The 18,207-nt window shown below is 40.9% G+C and overlaps 1 protein-coding gene across 3 annotated transcripts in view; it reads right to left on the bottom strand.

Moving 5' to 3' along the window:
- Positions 1–18,207, bottom strand: part of zormin — a 124,622-nt gene that overhangs the window by 74,879 nt on the left and 31,536 nt on the right. The gene's annotated exons all lie outside the window — the stretch shown is intronic.

The raw sequence follows: 18,207 nt of genomic DNA on the forward strand, positions 1-18,207 counted from the left end.
GAATGGACCAATAAGAGACCAAGAATCCGTTATCGTACTCATCGTAGTACTATACGTAGTATTTTGTAGTAAGTGTTGTCAGATCGAATGAGCAAATGACGGTAATAGCTTTCTTTGCCGTGAAACATGAAAATGTACCCGAAATTGCAAATGAAATTTTGCAATTTCACATCTTACGCGCTCCATTATCACGAAATCCACTTTAACCTTGAGCAAATATATTCTTCAGGACGCTAAGGAGCATTTACCGTCGAAATCTGAGGATTCGATTTGTTGACTACTTGACGAAAACCGCGTAGCTGAATACTTAGCTCTGTGGACTTACGAAGTGTTCGTTTCTTCGAAAACGCGTTTACATTCGGAACAGGAAATCTGTCAATTGAAAAAATTATTTTTTAAATTGAATTATCAATCAAAAAAATTATTTTTTAAATTGAATCATCAATCAAAAAAAGTATTTTTTTAATCGATACAATGATTAATTATTGACCCTATCCCCCCCCCGACGTTTTCGGGAATTTTTTTTTTTTTTTTTTTAGTATTTTTGTCCGTGGAGAATTAGGAAATAATGTAAAATCGAATGCGTTATTATTAACGACAAAAATAATCACATTTTTTGGCCATTCCATGAAAAAACCTGACACGCGTCAAAGATTAAATTCACTTTTAGCAAGTTTTTAAGGGGCTGAGATAAAAAATTTGGCAAAAAAAAAAATGGGAATTTGAAATTTCACGTGAAAGTTTATGAAGTTCTCCTATTTGTAGGCAATTTTCATGAAACTTTGGAAACTTTTAAAAATTTCATTTCAATTGCACGTGAATTTTCAGGTTATTAACGTGTAATTTCTAAGGCGCTCTCAGTGAGGGGGCATTTCTTGAAGACGAGAGATGTGAGAGAGCACAAGTCAAGCACAGATGCGCAATCACGCCATAACACCTTATATGCAGTTCTTGTCTCTGCTTCTTTAGGAACAAAGCGGCAACGTGGAATAGACCCTCATTCTTGTTTGCATTGTTGCATAGGCATGATTTTGAAGGCACTTTCTCCCTAGTTGATCGCGGCATGTGGCAATGCGGCATGTCCATCATGATATGTCGCATGCAAGCATCCTACGCGCTTGCAGAGATTCCTGTGCAGCTCTGCTTATTTTCTTCAAAAAGAGGATTCGAATCACAGTGGTTGCGGAAACGATTAGATGATTGTTCGATCATTCTTTAATGTTCCTGGATTTTTAGTCATATTTTCAAAGATCTGTGAAAGTCACGTCGCACTGTACAACCGTGCTAAGCAAAAACGCCGTAGGAGCCTTCAGACAAGGCCAATAATCTCGTGAGATAAAATAAAAATTGCCAGGGAAATCTGTCAATGATTCTCTTTCAATTTTTCAAAGAAATTTATTCGCGATTTGATCTAAGTTATCTAAAAATTTCAAGAGAAAAAAGTTATATTTCTCCTCTAAGATAAACATTTTATCAGAGGGAATTTGGCAACGTCTGAGGGCTCATGTGGCTTTTTTCCATAGCACGGCAATGTAGAGGCTGTCTGTATTATAGATGAATGCACTAGAAAAAAAAACCACATTGGATCTAGAGTCCAGACTCTTAAAAACATCGACAAGAAAAAGGACTCTTGATTCAATCAGAATCTAGCTTAAATCAAGAACCAAGCCTCTTAATTTAAGTAGATTTCGTTTTGATTCAAGCAAAAATCGATTGAATCAAGAGTATTTTTTCTTGTCAATGTTTTCAAGAGTCTGGACTCCAGATCCAATGTGTTTTTTTTTTCCAGTGTGAGGGTCAATTGGGAAAAAAACCAAATTCATCAGCTTGCGAATTTTAAACTTTAGAATTCGGCAAAGCAGTTAACTCATTTTTGCCAAAATTGTCAGTTAGGTTGTATTGTTCGTTAGCCCTCGATATGCATTTAGGTAGGGACTCGTATTTCCTCGAGAAATCTCGGTTTGGAAAGAGATGACACAAAAGCACTTCTGAGGAAGTCATCAAAATACAACACGTGGTAACGTTGTAATTCGCTCGTTCTTGGCCACCAGTCTACTTCAACGAAAAAGGCGAGACACGAATCACGAAATCATGCCGAGGGATCCAAATATTCCTTAAATTTTGGCACTATTGCGGCGGATTCGTGTTTCATAGAGATGTAATTCAATGCCAGGATGGTTCCGGTGCAAAGTCATTAAATGTGCGGTGAGTACTTGACCAGAATTCATTATTTTGTAGGAGAGCCAGTGAGCCAGTGAGCTGTTGGAATTATAATTCTTGTGCGCTCTCATCTTGCTCGAGGTTCGCACCTGCGACGAGCCTCGCACTGAATCGCTTGTTCCTTGGTCTGTATAAGAGTTTAACAACCATTTCGTTGAATCTTCAACACTGGGAAGGGTAATAACTCAAAATGAAGGGTGCCAAAGTTCAGAATGGACTACTAGACAAGGTGTGAATTTAAAAATTATGATACATGTTTCCTCATCAGAATTTCACATACACCACGATTAGCGCGATTAGCGAGGATCGGAAGCGCAATGAGGCTCGCCGTTGGCACCGCGCAACGGCGCAACACAGTTGATCGAGTTAACGGGATAGAGATCGGACAAAATTTGGAAACTTTAAAAGCTTATAACTCCATTTATACAAAACTTTGAGACTTTAAAAGCGATTCCACTGGTTTTCTTGTGAAATTTTCTTCTAGAAACATACCATAAAATTTAAAATGTGACGAATTAAACATCAAAATTTGCAGTTTTAATCAAAAATTTCATGTCGACCTCTCTGATTGACTCGATCCATCGTGCGCCGCCGCGCAGCCTGGAGTGCCCGGATAGTCAAAACGCCTTCATTTCCGTGCGTATGCAACACGGACATCCATGGAGGCCGAATAGTTGCATCCAGGAGTTAAGAATTTTAAATGAGTGTTCGTCGCATCCGGCACTATCTGAGGGCGCTTTGCTTGTTTATCTTGCACCATGACTTAACCCATTCCAATGCCTGATTGATTTGCCTGCCGGGCCTAGAAATACGATGAAGTTTTTTAATAAAATACTTGGTTGCACCAATTTAAAAGAAATCTGTTTGATATTGGAATCTGAAGATTAGCGCAGCTGCAGTTTCCTAGTATTGTTAATAGTTTGTCTTGCTTGATGATTGGATGTTAGATGGTAATGTTGGGGTGGCGCTGATGTCATCATTGGGGTGTATGAGGTGCCGTCAGTTTTCTTTAAACTTAATTCCATCAATTTAAAGTTGAACTTCTTTTTATCGGGCTGCATTTTGTTTGATGATATTACCTTTCTCCCGATCACTTGTTATCAGATTTTAGGCGATAGCTATTTCGATGTTACTTACACATCATCATCAGGTCACTTGGATTTGATAAACACTAAAAGTCAACTTGATGTGTACGTAACATCGAAATAGCTATCGCCTAAAGTCTAATAACAAGTGATCGAAAGAAAGGTAATATCATCAAACAAATTAATATCATCACTTAAGTACACTCTTAGAAATTAAATTGTTATAGTATAAACCCTGTGTTCATAACGCATTTTTGATGAAAGGATCTATGAGCACAGGATTTGCGTGGAGCATAGCCCTTTCCAGTATTAATACGTCCAATTCTAAGATAAATACAAACTCTGCGGTAGGGCGATCCATTGGATCGTGCTTAGAATCTAACATTTGATGGCGAAAATGTGTGAAATTCATATCATCTTATAAACACGAACCACTACAATCATCAAACATTTTTGAGGGTGTACTCTCTTCATGTTTAAACAGTATCAGCACAGCAGGGAGAGTCTTCAAGATCGAGCCAGTGGCATGCTTAGCAATATATCGATTGATCTGCCATTTAAACCTATGGGTAAGGATCGATAAACAGGGTATTCGCAACAAACACCTAAATTATCGATTCTCCATAGCTTCGAATGGGGATGTATCGATAATCGATCATTCAGGCCTTGCCACTGGACCAGACAAAATAAGCTCTTTAGTGCGTCAAGCCATGATCGACTGGCACATTTTTGAATCGATGACTCGCGATCTATTTTCGAGTCCGGGTTAATTATGTCGATGCCCAATGCATGCTCGCCTCGCCCCAAGTCCATTTGCCGCACAAGTGCGTGGGTGAATATATGGCTCCATTAAAATTGAAAATGGGCCTGTTGCATGCAAGAGATACAGCCGCGCGAATAGACTTTTCAGAGGTTAAATGACACGAAAATTACGATGGCCACATTAAAAAAGTCGGAAATACACTCCTTACTGCGCAATTTGCGTTGTTGGGAACGCGCTTTTTCAAATTTCCCGCGTCTGAGGGCAGTTTTGTAATCACCGGAAACGGCGGGCTCGGTGATTTCCGGAAGATACCGAGTCGTTGTTGTTGTTGTTATTTTTTTCCTTCAGTTTGTTTACAAACCCAACGTGATCTCTTATAGTGGTCCATATACGCTTTATGCGGTAACCAAATCGATCAACTTTTAAATATCCAACGCAATCCTTCTACATTTCATTTCACGATATCACGAGCTCCGATTTTTAGGTTATGTTGTCAGTTTTAAGTTGACCGGAATAGCTGCGAGTTGCCGTTAATTGTTTCCGTTAGAAAACTGCCCCCAGCCGCGGGAAATTTGAAAAAAGCGCGTACCTAACAACGCAAATTGCGCAGTAAGGAGTGTATTTCAGCCTTTTTTTAGGTGACCATCATAATTTTCGTGTCATTTAACCTCTAAAAAGTCTATTCGCACGGCTCTATCTCTTGCATGCAACAGGCCCATTGAGTAATTATTTTGTGCCAATGTTCTTATTCAACAGGATGAATCTGCACGTAAAATTCACAGTGCGACCAAGCTCTTAGGCCAACATTCTTCAAAATTCCATCGCTGAAGCAAACTCCTTGTAGGCTGAAGTTTGGCGGAATACTGAGTTTCAGAAATGTGGAGATGTAAAATTGAGATTTAAACGAGGTATAGCGCCTTGAGTGTAATCGGAGACTGGGAGAACCTCAAAGGCCGGAAAGAGAAAGAGCGAAAGAGAAATTAGAGAAGGGAAGGTGAAACGTGGAAGCAGAGAGAAAGAGGAGAAAGAGGAATAAGATGATGAGGTGGGCGAAAAAGAAGATAACAGAGAAGAAGAAGAAAATCGGAGGAAGGGTAGGATGAAAACATTAAGAAGAAGAGGCAGAGGAAAAGAAATACAATAAAGCAGACGAAGAAAAAGAGGAGGAATGAAATACAGGAGAGGAAGGAAAAGAAGAAAATAAAGAAGAAGAGAAAGATAAAGAAAATAGGAAAAAGAGAAAGATGAAGAAAATAGGAAAAAGAGAGAGATGAAGAAAAGAAGAAAAAGAGAAAGATGAAGAAAATAGGGAAAAGAGAAGATGAAGAAAATAGGAAAAAGAGGAAGTAGCGGAAGATAGAGAACAGCGAGAAACAGAGGAAGAAAGGGAGGAAAAAGAAAAGATATAGACGAAGAAGAGTAAGGAAGAAGAAAAAGATTTAAAGAAGGAGAATAAGTAAAGGAGGAAGAAAAAGGCAGAGTATTCTCAGTTGAGGGTAATTCGGTAAAAACTTTTCAGAGACGATGGGACTTCAACGCCCTTGATGGGTAGTCAACCATTTTACAATTACACTTGGAAGAAAGTGACTCATTTTGTAATGATCCCAACTCTGTACAGCGGACACTTTTAATCTGGAGAACATGTAAATTGTATTAAAATGTAAATATTGTAATTCCGTTGTACGGGGGTCAATAAATATTACTTAAAAAAATAGATATATAAAAAATAAAAATAAAAATAAAAAACAATAAAAAAACGTGAAAGAAGATCCATCGACCCATCATACTGAAAGGCAATCGAGGCATGGAGGCGGGGTTACTGGTCAGCGTTTGACCGTGGCCGAGGTCGGGTGACCGCCAAGTCGGCGGACTCGCGAAGCATCCGCGGCACGTCGCGTCCGCGTCGCGCGGTGACGGCAACGCAACGGCATCAACGGGGGCAGTGTCACACACTCCATCAGTCACGCAATCCAAAGCCCCGTTCCTTCCTTGGTGTTGGTGCCTCAAGCCTCAGGTTCCAAGTTCACTCGACGCATCCCTCAAACTCGGCTAGTCCCTCAACCGCTGAAAGGTTCCAAAAACGCACTGCCGTGCTGAGGAAAAACACCGTATAGCCTTCAGGCATTGCATATTTCCTTTAATAACCGACTTTACTGGGAAAGTTCTGAATATTTTTCTTCCAATTTTTCAGACAATTTTGTTCCCACTTTCATCTAAAATATCGGAAAATTTCATGGAATAATACGCATAAATTTCTTCTTCTTTAACACGGCAGCGTGGCGCTTGGATTAATGGCCACCTCTTGACTCAATACCGAGCCAATGATCCATTGGACAGCAGGTCAACACTTGGCTCGCATTTAGCAAAAAGGAACCAGCACGAGTACAGTGTTGTGAAAATGTTGCCCCTTCATAATGGAGAATCTGCACGCAAATTTTTAATTGCTTCATCTGAAAGTGTCTAAAGAGCTGATTTTACAGTATTTTATATAATTCTTTTCTGCTATGGGAAATAGTATAAAAATATATTTAAAAGTAAAAAATTGCACCGCCCAGTGACGTCATCTGGCGACATTTCTAGTTTAAACACATGTATTTTAGCAGATTAGGTTATTTTCCCTGGTAAAAATTGGCGATAAGAGCTGCGTTTCAAAATACCCCAGGAATTCTTATAGCCGGCTAAGGAAGGCTACAGAAAATAATATAGCTGGCTGTAGAATGCGGAGAAAATCATACGGCCGGGCTATACGAAGCGATAAAAAATTATGCAGCCGGGCTATAGTTCCAATCGCCGGGCTTTACACTTTATCGCCGGGCTTTACACTTTATCGCCTGGCTGTTGCTTTTTCGCCATCGATTATAAAAGGCTATAAGAAATTGTGTAGAAATTCGTGTGCTTTAGAAATCATTAGGTTTGATACGGAACCAACTTAATATTTACAAAACACACATTTTATTTTCCTTTAATACATATTTTTATTCATCAATTAAAATGAGAATAATCCATACAGGATGTGCAAACATTTCAAAATCATGAGTTGAATAACGCTGACTCCGCCAGATTAAATATTAGAGCCTAACACAAAGCGGAGCGGGAAGGCACTGGCGCCTACGAACCTAACAGGGATACTTCACGCATTGCGCAACGCGTGAAGTATCCCTGTTAGGTTTGTAGGCACCAATGTGCGTTTCGCGCTGGCTGCCCGCCTGCCGTGCCGCAGCGTGCCACGGCGCTTAAAGCAACTATTTCACACCAGAAGTATTGCACAGTATCATACGAAACTGCAGGCGGTCTAATATATTAGGAATGGCAGGCATCCATCAAAAGTACGGAGCTTTCCTCGCAAAATAAATCAAGATACTACCGCCCAAAAAGAGAGCAGTAGTCCAAAAACTCACTAAGTTCTAGCATCCGTAATTAGTAACGTTTAGCATACACTTTATCGCCTGGCTGTTGCTTGATCGCCATCGGCTATAAAAGGCTATAATAAATTGTGTAGCCGGCTATAGAAGCTAAAGGTAATCTTGCCGGCTGTAGGTCTATGGTATTTTGGAACACAGATTCTACTGCGAATTTTTACCAGGGTTGTCATATCTTCTCCAATAATTGTTCAATTTATGAACCAAGGGTATCCTCGTGTTCAGCTCACTTGGTGGCGTCCTTTTAAACACGGAATTCATCAAATTTCAGACACCTGCAAATTCTCCATTGTCTAAAAAATCTCCCAGAACGGCAAACAGTCTTTGCTTCCCACAAAAAAATTGTTAATTTGAAAGAAAAATAATTGTGTAAATTTTGATATGGTACATGTATCACGTATTTTTAAAAGATTAGAAGAAGTTGCACGATTTTGAAAACACTGTAATCGTGCTGGTTCCTTTTTTACTAAATGCTATCCAATTGAGAATTGGTCTCTAGACAAGATATGAACTAAAACACTGCGGAACATGTTTTCTCTCTCAAATTTCACGAAGATCGAATCACATTATTAGAAGTTAGGAAATCGACTCCTGGGCAAGATATCGATGGCTAAGGTGCGAAACCACGTATCTCTGTTCGCGACGTTGCAGCCTTCCCGTCATACTTTATTTTGGTCTTGGGGAAACTAAACAACGTGATTTCTTGATCACTGCATTAGTTTTTCTCCTATGTTGGTAAAACACTCTACATTAGTTTAAGCTATGAACTTGGCTTGTTTCAAGGAATGATATCGATTTGTTCTCCTTCAAAAAAAAAAAAAGAAAGAAAAGATTTTTGCATAAGATCAGCAGAAAAATCAGAGAAAATTCCAGTTAGAAATTCTCACAGTTCTCCTGGTAAAAATGCAACTTGCGAGAGGAAATTTGGCAACATTGGAATGCAGTTACGTTCTTCCATAAGTTGAAGGACGTTTTGAGGTGAAAACTCAAATCATCGGTCGCTGACAGTCGGGCTCTTAAATGGACGGTGATGAAGTTGAATTGGACGTATTTCTGCCAAACAGAACTATGTGCATTTAGACATGAGCCCTGAGACCCATAAGAATACATGCATAACGGGGCTCACGTCATAATACACATAGTTCCGTTTGACAGAAATATGTCCAATTGGAAGCTCGTTTGGCTTGCTTACCGCTCTCGACGCCCCCGACACGACGGACGGACAGCACAGCCCGGTGGGCGAGTTTTCGCCCCAGCAAGCAAGACAACGCCTCAAATCCTCGACAAATCGTCCATTCTACGTAGAGTTGACTAAAGTGAACTTAACTTTCTTGGCGAGAGTAATGCGAAAATACGCTAAGGTCAGGAAAAAATTGAATGACATTTGGACTGAATTTTGCAATTAAGAACTTTAAATTCCGGCCGGTTTAAAAACAACGTATGTGCCATTAGTTTCCCTATGCACATAAGTGTTTTTTCATATGAGCCGGAATTTATAGGTCCAAATTGCAAAATGCAGCTCATTTTATAAAACCATATTTATAAGCCGAAAATTATGATTGGATCTTTAAACTCTCCAACTTTCCGTCTTGATTCCGTTTTCCCCATCGGTAATCCAGGATTGCGCGAAAGGTCCAAGAAACTATATGAGAACTGCGCAAAATAGGCGCAAGGATTGCGCGAATAGAAAACTTAACATCTGCTACAGGAATGCGTGAATTTAAAATGAAATTAATTTAAGGTAGAAGTTTGGCAAAACAGGAAACAGTCGGAAAATAAACGCATTTTTATGTTAACGCTTGTTGAGGTTATAGTTTGTTGACAGGTCATCGATATCTTACCTTCTTATGGTAAATGAAGTGAGAATATTGAATGATGGTCGTGGGTTTAAAGAACCTTCTTAACTTTTCTCAGAAAAAATATTTACTCGGGAGGAACGAGGCAACGATGGAATGCTCATACATCGTCGAAACACAACGTAGGCCTTTTAAGCTCTATTATTCGATGCCGCAATTATTCTAACGCGAGTTCGAATAATCGTGCAAAACACAGTGCGGCCGGCGTTAAACGTATATTAGCCCCTGCAAGACTTCAGGAATACTTCACGCATTGCGCTAAACAGTGCGGTCGGCGCGCAGCCCATATCAGCGCCTACAAGACTGCATGAATACCTCTCGCATTGCGCCAAACGCACCGCAGTCGGTCAGTTGGCGTGCGTAAACACATATTAGCGCTGCAAGACTACATGCTACGAGGAATGCTGTAGGACTGCGTGTAATCATTCTTGACTTTCTGTTCCCGTTTTTACCATAATTAAAGGGAAATATATGTATCCTCATTGTAACGACTCAGAAACTCTGATGATATTTAATTTAATTTTGATATGTGCAGTCGGTATCAGAAAAATTCGCGCAATCCTAAGCATCTCTAAAATGATAAAAAGGGGGCATTCGCGCAATCCTATCATAGCCTTCCCTCTGACTTTGTCACAACTAATGTTGCTTGAAAACCAATTATGACTTGACTCACCAGAACTTCATTTTCTTTTGACACTAAAGATAAATGAAAAATGCATTGCTTCCTTACCTGAAACAGAAAAAAAGACAAAGAACAATGAGTAAAATCGGGGGGCATTCAACAAATTATGGGTGCCTATAGGATGAAGCAGGTACATGCGTGTCATATCCTAAAAAATTGAAATATTCATTGATTTAAGTTAACTCGACCCGGCACAGGGTGTCTGAGTAAAGCGGTATAGGCTCAGATTCTCTGTTTCAGCCGCCTCAAAGTTATCGATCCTAGTCACAGCCAATATTTTAGAGAGTCCGCACTACTACAGATCTTCCCAATAGAGGGTGAAAGTTTCTTTCTGGGTTCAACGCTTCGAAACACCTAATGATGACAGGCGACCAAGAGTTGAGCAATTGGGTTAGCAAACTTAACTTGCTAAAGTCGCCCAGGAAAGTGCTCACCCCGACGTTCATCATTCAACATTTGGCGAATTTTACACCAGAAAAGTTGCACATCGATTAGGTATCGTTGAACGAAAAGTAGCGTATACATCCGAACTTAACTTTTTTGCCTCGCCCGATTACATTGGCGGATCCAGCAAATTGGCAGCATTATTATTCTCCATTTAAACCTATGGAAATGTATCGATTCTTGGAGAGGCCAGGTGCTCCGATGAGAATCGATTATTTAACATAGGTTTAAATGGAGGGAATCCGGTGTTGCCAAATTGCTGGATCCGTCTCTGCCCGATTACATTACACATTATTATTAGCACGGTCTCTAAAATATATTGTCTCTGATCTCGGGTGTGAAAATTCGTTGCCCAAAATGTATCCGGTTTTTCGGATCAGTGATGAGAGGCGACAGTTTAATGACCGGAACGGAGTGATGGCAGTGGCCGCCAGGTCTCAAGGGATTGAAAAAAGGCCCATGACCGCGAGTTCGCTCTTTCGGCGAGCGTTGTCAGTTGCCGAGTTCTGCACTGCCTTGTTAAGTAAAAACGCCGTGTAAACTTTCAGGCGTTGCCAAAGTTCCTTTAATATAATACGAATTTACCATGAAAGTTGTAAATGTTTTTCTTCCAAATTTTCCCGAGAATTTCACTCGTAATTGGAATCTAAAGTGTCCGATAATCTAAATGAAATGTTCATAACTAGAGTACCGATATACGGGAGAGTATTGCAGTCTCAGTCCTTTTACTACAGAAAAAGTGTGCCACTCTCTAATTGGTCGGCTGTCACGAAGCCTCAGAGTTGGACTGATGTAAACAAATCCCAGCCCCTCCGCTCCTAGTTTGGCCCAATGTAAACAAACAAGATGGCGACAAAGTTCTACAGAGTTTTAGACATGATTTTGGATGTGACAGAGATTTTTGTATGATCGACTTCTGAATCGCGCTCCGACCGACCTTTGATGGATAATTTTGCCGAAAATTCACCTCTGAATGTGATTATCATTCATATTTCAGCCGATAATACGCGTTCCTCTGGGTCGTGTTTGTTTACATCGGACCAACTTTGGAGCTCCATGATAGCCTAAAACTGATGAACCAATCAGAGAGCGGCACAGGGATGGCCATATACTCTCCGGTGTACAGGTTCTCTAGTTCACAATTGAATCAGTGAGAACGAAATACACCAACTCGGTAACTCTTAAAAGCTCAATTTTCATCAAAGAGAGTTAGTTTTCATAAAGTTCATTGAAGTTAACGTATCTGTTTCAACTTGGACCTTTGAAGTGTCCTTAAGTACTTGTCTTTCGGCACCAAAAATCTTTTTCTTGTGTAACTTCTCCAACTTCTGTGCAGTCTTGCGTGTGTCTTGAATATGTTCATTTTTTCGAGTTGGTGTGTTTTCGTTCTCACTGATTCAATTATGCTTGTAAATATGTACTTTTTTTGGAGTTAATTTGGCAACATTCGAATGTTCTTACGGCGTTTTTTCTTTAGGCCGTGGTCGCGGTTCATGCGAGCCATGACGGGTGGTGCTCCGGTGACCGAGAGAGCATCAGCAAGCGTCAAGCTGCCGTAGAAGGCCAAGTTAAGCTCTTCGCGAAACCGTTGCTTTTTGCTCGTGTTCGTGTCCAGTCTCCGTTGACTGGTGACCGGTGACTGGTGAGTCTCCAGTTTACCCGGGCTGGATCCTTGTTGGGCCCTCCAGGCGATCAAATTACCAACATTTTGTGGCACTCATCATAGGCGGATCTAGCTACCCGCTACCCCTCCTTCCCTCCCTTGATCAGGGGGAGCCAATTCTCTCTAAACTGGATCCGGCCGTTTTCTCACTTTCTTCCGTCTTCCTTAACTCTCCATTCACGCAATTATTTGGGGGGGGGAGGGGTTGGAGGAAAAGGCGCATAAGAGCAGTTTTTGAAAAAAAATGAGATATTAATGATTTCAAGTAAAACTTGCCTTAAGGCCTAGATACGTACGGCGATTAATCGCCCCGAGTGAAAGACAAAAGCCAATGGAGAGCCTTGATTTCGATATATCGACGTCAATGGATCGAAATCAAGGCTCTCTATTGGCTTTCGCCTTTCACTCGCGGCGATTAGTCGCCGTGCGTATCTAGGCCTTTAGTGCATATTTTGTGAACAATTTGCTCCCAAATTCCAATTCTTAAGCATCAAAAAGTCCGTCTGACCTTTCTTTCCGCCACAAAGATCTCTGTAATCTCGAAACTTCGAACACATATTTCAAGGAACGGCAAAAACCGCACTTAGGCGCCTTGTCCTCCTGCTTATACTACTTAATACTACTCGGTCCAAAACTACAAAAATACATATTCGTTCTACGAAAAGCTACCCCGTAGCGGAGTTGAGAAAGACGCACACGTTTCTCTTCAGAGACATATCGTCGTTTTCCTCACGAAAGAACGTAACTACATTTCAATGTTGCCAAATTTTCCTTCATGAATTGCATTTTAACCAGAAAAATCTTAGGCATTTCTAACTGAAAATTTCACTGATTATTCTTCCTAATCCATGCAAAAATCAGACAGATTTGGATAAAAATTGCACACTTACATTTTTGTAAAATAAATTAATTATTAGAGTCAATTTGGCAACCTTGGATTGGAGTTACGTTCCTTCGTGCGGGAGACGACGATATTTCGAGAATTAAAATATAACGGCGTTCACTGTCTTCGGTCATGGTTGCTAGGCGACTCGACGCTTAGAGGCTAAACTTGAGGGGCCCCCTCCCCCCTCCGCGGGGCCGGAGATCGGGATTGGAGGAAGATCGGTTTGCGAAGTTGAGTTGTTGATGCTACGCGTGCCGCTACTTCATTCATGATTCCTCGAGCGAAGCGCAGGGGCGCAGGCGTAGTTAGGTATCTGCCGCGCTGGCGCTGTGGATCCAAATGGGAGGTTCCTCCGTCTGACGGACGCCGCACAGTGGATCGAGTCAATGTGAGAAGTCTGACAAAATTTAAAAATTCTAGAAGCATATACTTCCGTTATTACAAGATGTCTAGGTCTTGAAACGGGTCTACTAGTTTTCTTGTAAAATATACTTTAAGAAGCATGCACCCCTCAATCCTTAAAATTTGACGAAATAAACGTGAAAATTTGCAATTTTAGTAAAATAATTAATGTCCGTCCTCTCTTATTGACTCGATCTACTGTAAGCTGGCGTACCTCCGGCACGTTTGAAGCTTCAAGAAAAAAACGGAGGTCGTCGCAATTTACGATTTGCCCACCCCGTGACGTAGGTGGGCTTGCAACGGTGTCAAAATTCCGGTAGAATCCGAAATTCAAAATATGCAAAACGGAACATAACATCGGTTAATTTGCCTCAGTTTTTTGAAAACATAATTTCCGACACGCTGCCAAAAAAGATGCTTGATTGGGTTCCTCCTGGGAGGAGACGAAAGAGAACGCCTGGTGAAAGGGTGGCCACATGGGGTTTTGGATGAGGCGCCTATTCAATCCGCTACCCATATTTTACTACTCCACCCCACTTTCCCTTACGATTTTTTTTCGCGATTTTCATTCCGTTCTTATGCCTCTTTTTCTTTCGACCATCGTAGATCATGTTCCGCTATGCTCTCAGTTAATTTTCTCTTTCATTTCTACTTTTGTTCACCCATTCGGGGATTTCAGTGATTTTTTCAGTGATTAGTGACGTAATATTAACAAAATTGTTTTCTTTTTCATGGTAAAGTATCATTATCATTGACTCCCTCGACAATTCTGAGCTTATAATACCATTCTTTTATATTTCCTCCCTTTCTATAGGAATTAACGAAAATGAATGAGCCGCTTCGCCCCACAATCATTAATACGGTCCCTGATGAATCGTTTTTTAGAGCTTTGTCTCATTTCATGCGAGATTAACTCATAGGAGATCCGCAAAGCTTACCTTGGAGGGTCGCGCCCTCGGGGGGGGGGGGGGGAGCGTGAAGCGGTCAGGAGGCGTAACCCTCTTGTAACCCTACTTTGTAATTTTACCAATAATCGAATAGCTTCCATTCAATTGACTTCCAGACTCACAGACTCCTATTGAGTTCATCAAATGGATAACCTCTGACGTTGACTCTTTTGTAAATGAGTGCTCTGCATAATATACACGTTCACTAAGATTTAAACGAGCTTCTACCAGGTGAACGACTCTTGACAAGATACGCAAAAAAATTTAGTTTTACTCACCACAAATTCAATAAAATGTGTGTGCGATTAAATCCTGAAATAATTAATATTTGAATAAACTGAAGAAAATGCTGATAAAATGGAAGATCCACGATGGGCAAAAGTGGAGACAATCTCTACCGTTGACCAATTTATCGATTTTATCAAAGAGAGAGTTGACTTGAAAAAAAAAATGCCTGTTTTCCGTGGGTAGAAAGCTAAGACCCTTTCTTCAAATTAGAGGAGAAGTGACCACGTGACTAAGATATAAATATCATCTGCTAATACGTGATATCGGCGTCACAGAAATTATCAGCGCGTTGATAAAGATTTTCTTCGAGAAAGACATACTCTCAGTTTAATCAACCAATTACATCAAGACACCGATCAGTGGCTCGTCGTGTTAAACCAGCAACTTATTTACGAGCATATACTAATAAAAGTACATATTTTTCTTATGTCAAAATAAGTGTTGATCAGTAGTCCTATGAGCACACTAATATAAGTATGCACGTTTCTTATGTGAAAATAAGTGTTGATCAGTAGTCATACGAGTATACTAATTAAAGTATATATTTTTCTTGTGTGAAAGTTAGTGTTTATCAGTAGTCATCCGGATAAACTAAAACTTTTCGAGTCGTTTCTTGTCTCTAACATGTTTATATCCGAATATTCCTTCGCAAAGAGTGACAAAATTTTCATATATTGTGTTCTGATCTTCGGCGTTTGTGGCCGGGGCCTGGGCAGCTCGTGTTCTTCCTATAAGGGAGATTTCTCTTTCGTAAAAGCGGAGATTGATAGGTTCTCTCACTACGATAGAAACAAGAACGGACGGTTAGATTGGCGTGAATTCAATTCAATTTATAGAGATCTCTTTCGTAATGACAAAACCGGGCAGCAATACGATTTACCACAAAGTGTTGGCGACGATATATTCGAGGTCTTCGATCAAAACTCCGATGGTGCCATCGACCGAGGAGAATTCATCCCGTGTGCTAGTGAGTGGATCGCTCCCTTAAAACACCCGCGAAGTGCTTTCTTAGCCATCGACGTCCAGAATGATTTTATATCCGGGCCCCTCAACATCAGTTCGTTCCCGGCGGGACACAACGGGAAGGACGTTGTAGAGCCGATCAACCAAGTACTGCGCACAGTGCACTTCGGGAACGTTTATTTCGCCATGGATTATCACCCTGCAAACCACTCATCGTTCATCGAAAACGTGCACTTGCGTGAATTGGACCCATCGAGTGAAGTCAGCGCCGCAAATGCCAAAGTGTTCGATACAGTTGTCTTCAAAGGGCCCCCGAAAGAGACCCAGAAGCTCTGGCCGCGTCACTGTGTGCAAGGAACTTGGGGCTCGGATCTCCATAAGGACTTGATATTGCCCAATGGAACGGTGAGGATATTCAAAGGCACAAAGGACGACGTTGATTCGTATTCAGCGTTTTGGGACAATAATAAATTATCTGAAACGGCTCTTAATGCACTTTTGAGGAAGGACGGTGTGACGAATGTGTATATTGCCGGGCTCGCGTATGATGTGTGCGTCCGGGCGTCTGCGCTGGACGCCCTGAAATTAGGCTACAACACGATTTTGATCGACGACTGCTCTCGCGGTCTGGACCCCGCAGGGATCGAGGCCACCCGAAAATCGGTGTTGGAAAATCACGGTCTCGTCGTGAATTCCACTGAAGTGAAAGATATGGTCGACGGAATGGACAGGAGACCGGAACTAGGCTTCAAACTAGCTTTAACGTTGAAAAGAAAAACTGCTTTGACGTTGAAAAGAAAAACTGAAAACGAAAATGAGCGACCAGAAAAACGAATTTCGAGTGTACACGGAAAAAAAAGGACTGTCATTTTAATCGTCGCGACTGTTAAGGGAACAGCCCTTGGCTGTTAAAAAACGGCACAGCATCCTGGTTATTAAAATAACATTACCTTTGTCTGTTATTATAACAGGCGCTTTGCTGTCACATTGACAGTACATATATGTAACAATGACAGCAAAATCTGCTCAACCTACATCAAATAGTATGTTACACTGACAGCGCAGCTGCTGGCGTAAACGCCGGTTCCCCATCAGATTGACGTTCACGCTGCTTTCGATTTAACAGCGGCCGCTGCTGTCGAAAAAGCAGCGTCGCTGTTTTCATGACAGCCGGTTCGTCTTTGAATTAAATCCACGTTGCTGTCGATGTAGCAGCGCTGCTGCTCATGTAAACGCAAATTAGCTTTTGAATTTTCATTCACACTGCTGTTAATGTGGCAGACACGATGCCACGCAGCTGTAAAAAACCATGGTCATACTTACATGCTTATGTAAATAGCTGATAATTGCTTAACTGGTTTCAAGTAAATGATACAAAAACCGTAGATAATATTCCGGTCAAAGTAACATTTACAGACTAAATCAGTTTCACAATGAGTTAATTCACAAACATTTTAACAGTTTAAATGCACAATAACACTACATTAAGTATACATCTTTGCAGTTCTCGGTTGGGCAGAATTGATCATGGCCTAGGGGTCGGCAACAAATTATGTGAGGTACATTTTAAACCCTTCCTCTCCACAGATTATTTTCGTTTTTCCAAATAACCCAACTTATCACTCGCGGCCTGGACAGATATTGCACATACACTGTATTACACATTGAAACACTTTACGTCATTAAGACAATGTAACGGTGTCACGTTGGCGTCATCAATAAAAAACAACGTAAGAACCAAACAGCCGATCGTGCTCATGAATTAAAAACACCAAAAATGTATTATAAAAGAGTTCAAAAAATTCTACCAAGATTAGGATTTGCTAAATTATAACTTCAATTCATTTCAAAACAGCCTAAATTTCTTTAAACCAAAAAAAGGAAAAAATCACACAATGGAATTAGGATTCTGCAAAAACCCATCGGAAAGTATCGAAGACAGGGCTGATGGTATAAATCTACAGGAAACGAAATAAAAAGCGTGCCTGCATATAAATATGTAAGGCACGCTAAAAATAATAATTGGATGCACTGGACGCAAACCTAATTGATTTGAGAGTGCATGTAACGTCAAGGTGAAGTTGAAACCAAAAAACGCAAATATATAGCAGAAGAAATTCCGAGTTGAGTGGATTCATAATGATGCCTTACAAAATGACGTCTGCCCGCAACTGATTCCAGTGTGCCCAAATTTGATTATATCGTAAGAGTTACTTTCCTACGGAGCTACTAATTTTGCAGATCGCGCACTGAGTATCAAAACTAATCACTTTCTTCGCCAAAATTCACTCGCACACACAATTTGAGCACGATTTCGAAACGCAAACGCAAGACTTCTCCGACTCAAAACCACTGACTGTTGAGCAAACGAAATCCCTTTAAACAGTGATATGGCCGCCTCAGCGAACAGACTGGACTGGACTGGAATGCGCATACAACGCCGAGGGAAGAAACAGCCGTTAGAGTTTTGAGAATTTCCCTGACCGGGCCCTTTGTCAGATCGGCGCGCAAGCGCAACCCTCGAGAAGGAGGGTGGACAGTGGAGACTGGAGGGTAAGGAGAGGTTTTCTGCGTCACCACTCGCAGCGG

This window comes from Bemisia tabaci, chromosome 2, assembly GCF_918797505.1.
Source record: "Bemisia tabaci chromosome 2, PGI_BMITA_v3".
NCBI lineage: Eukaryota > Metazoa > Arthropoda > Insecta > Hemiptera > Aleyrodidae > Bemisia > Bemisia tabaci.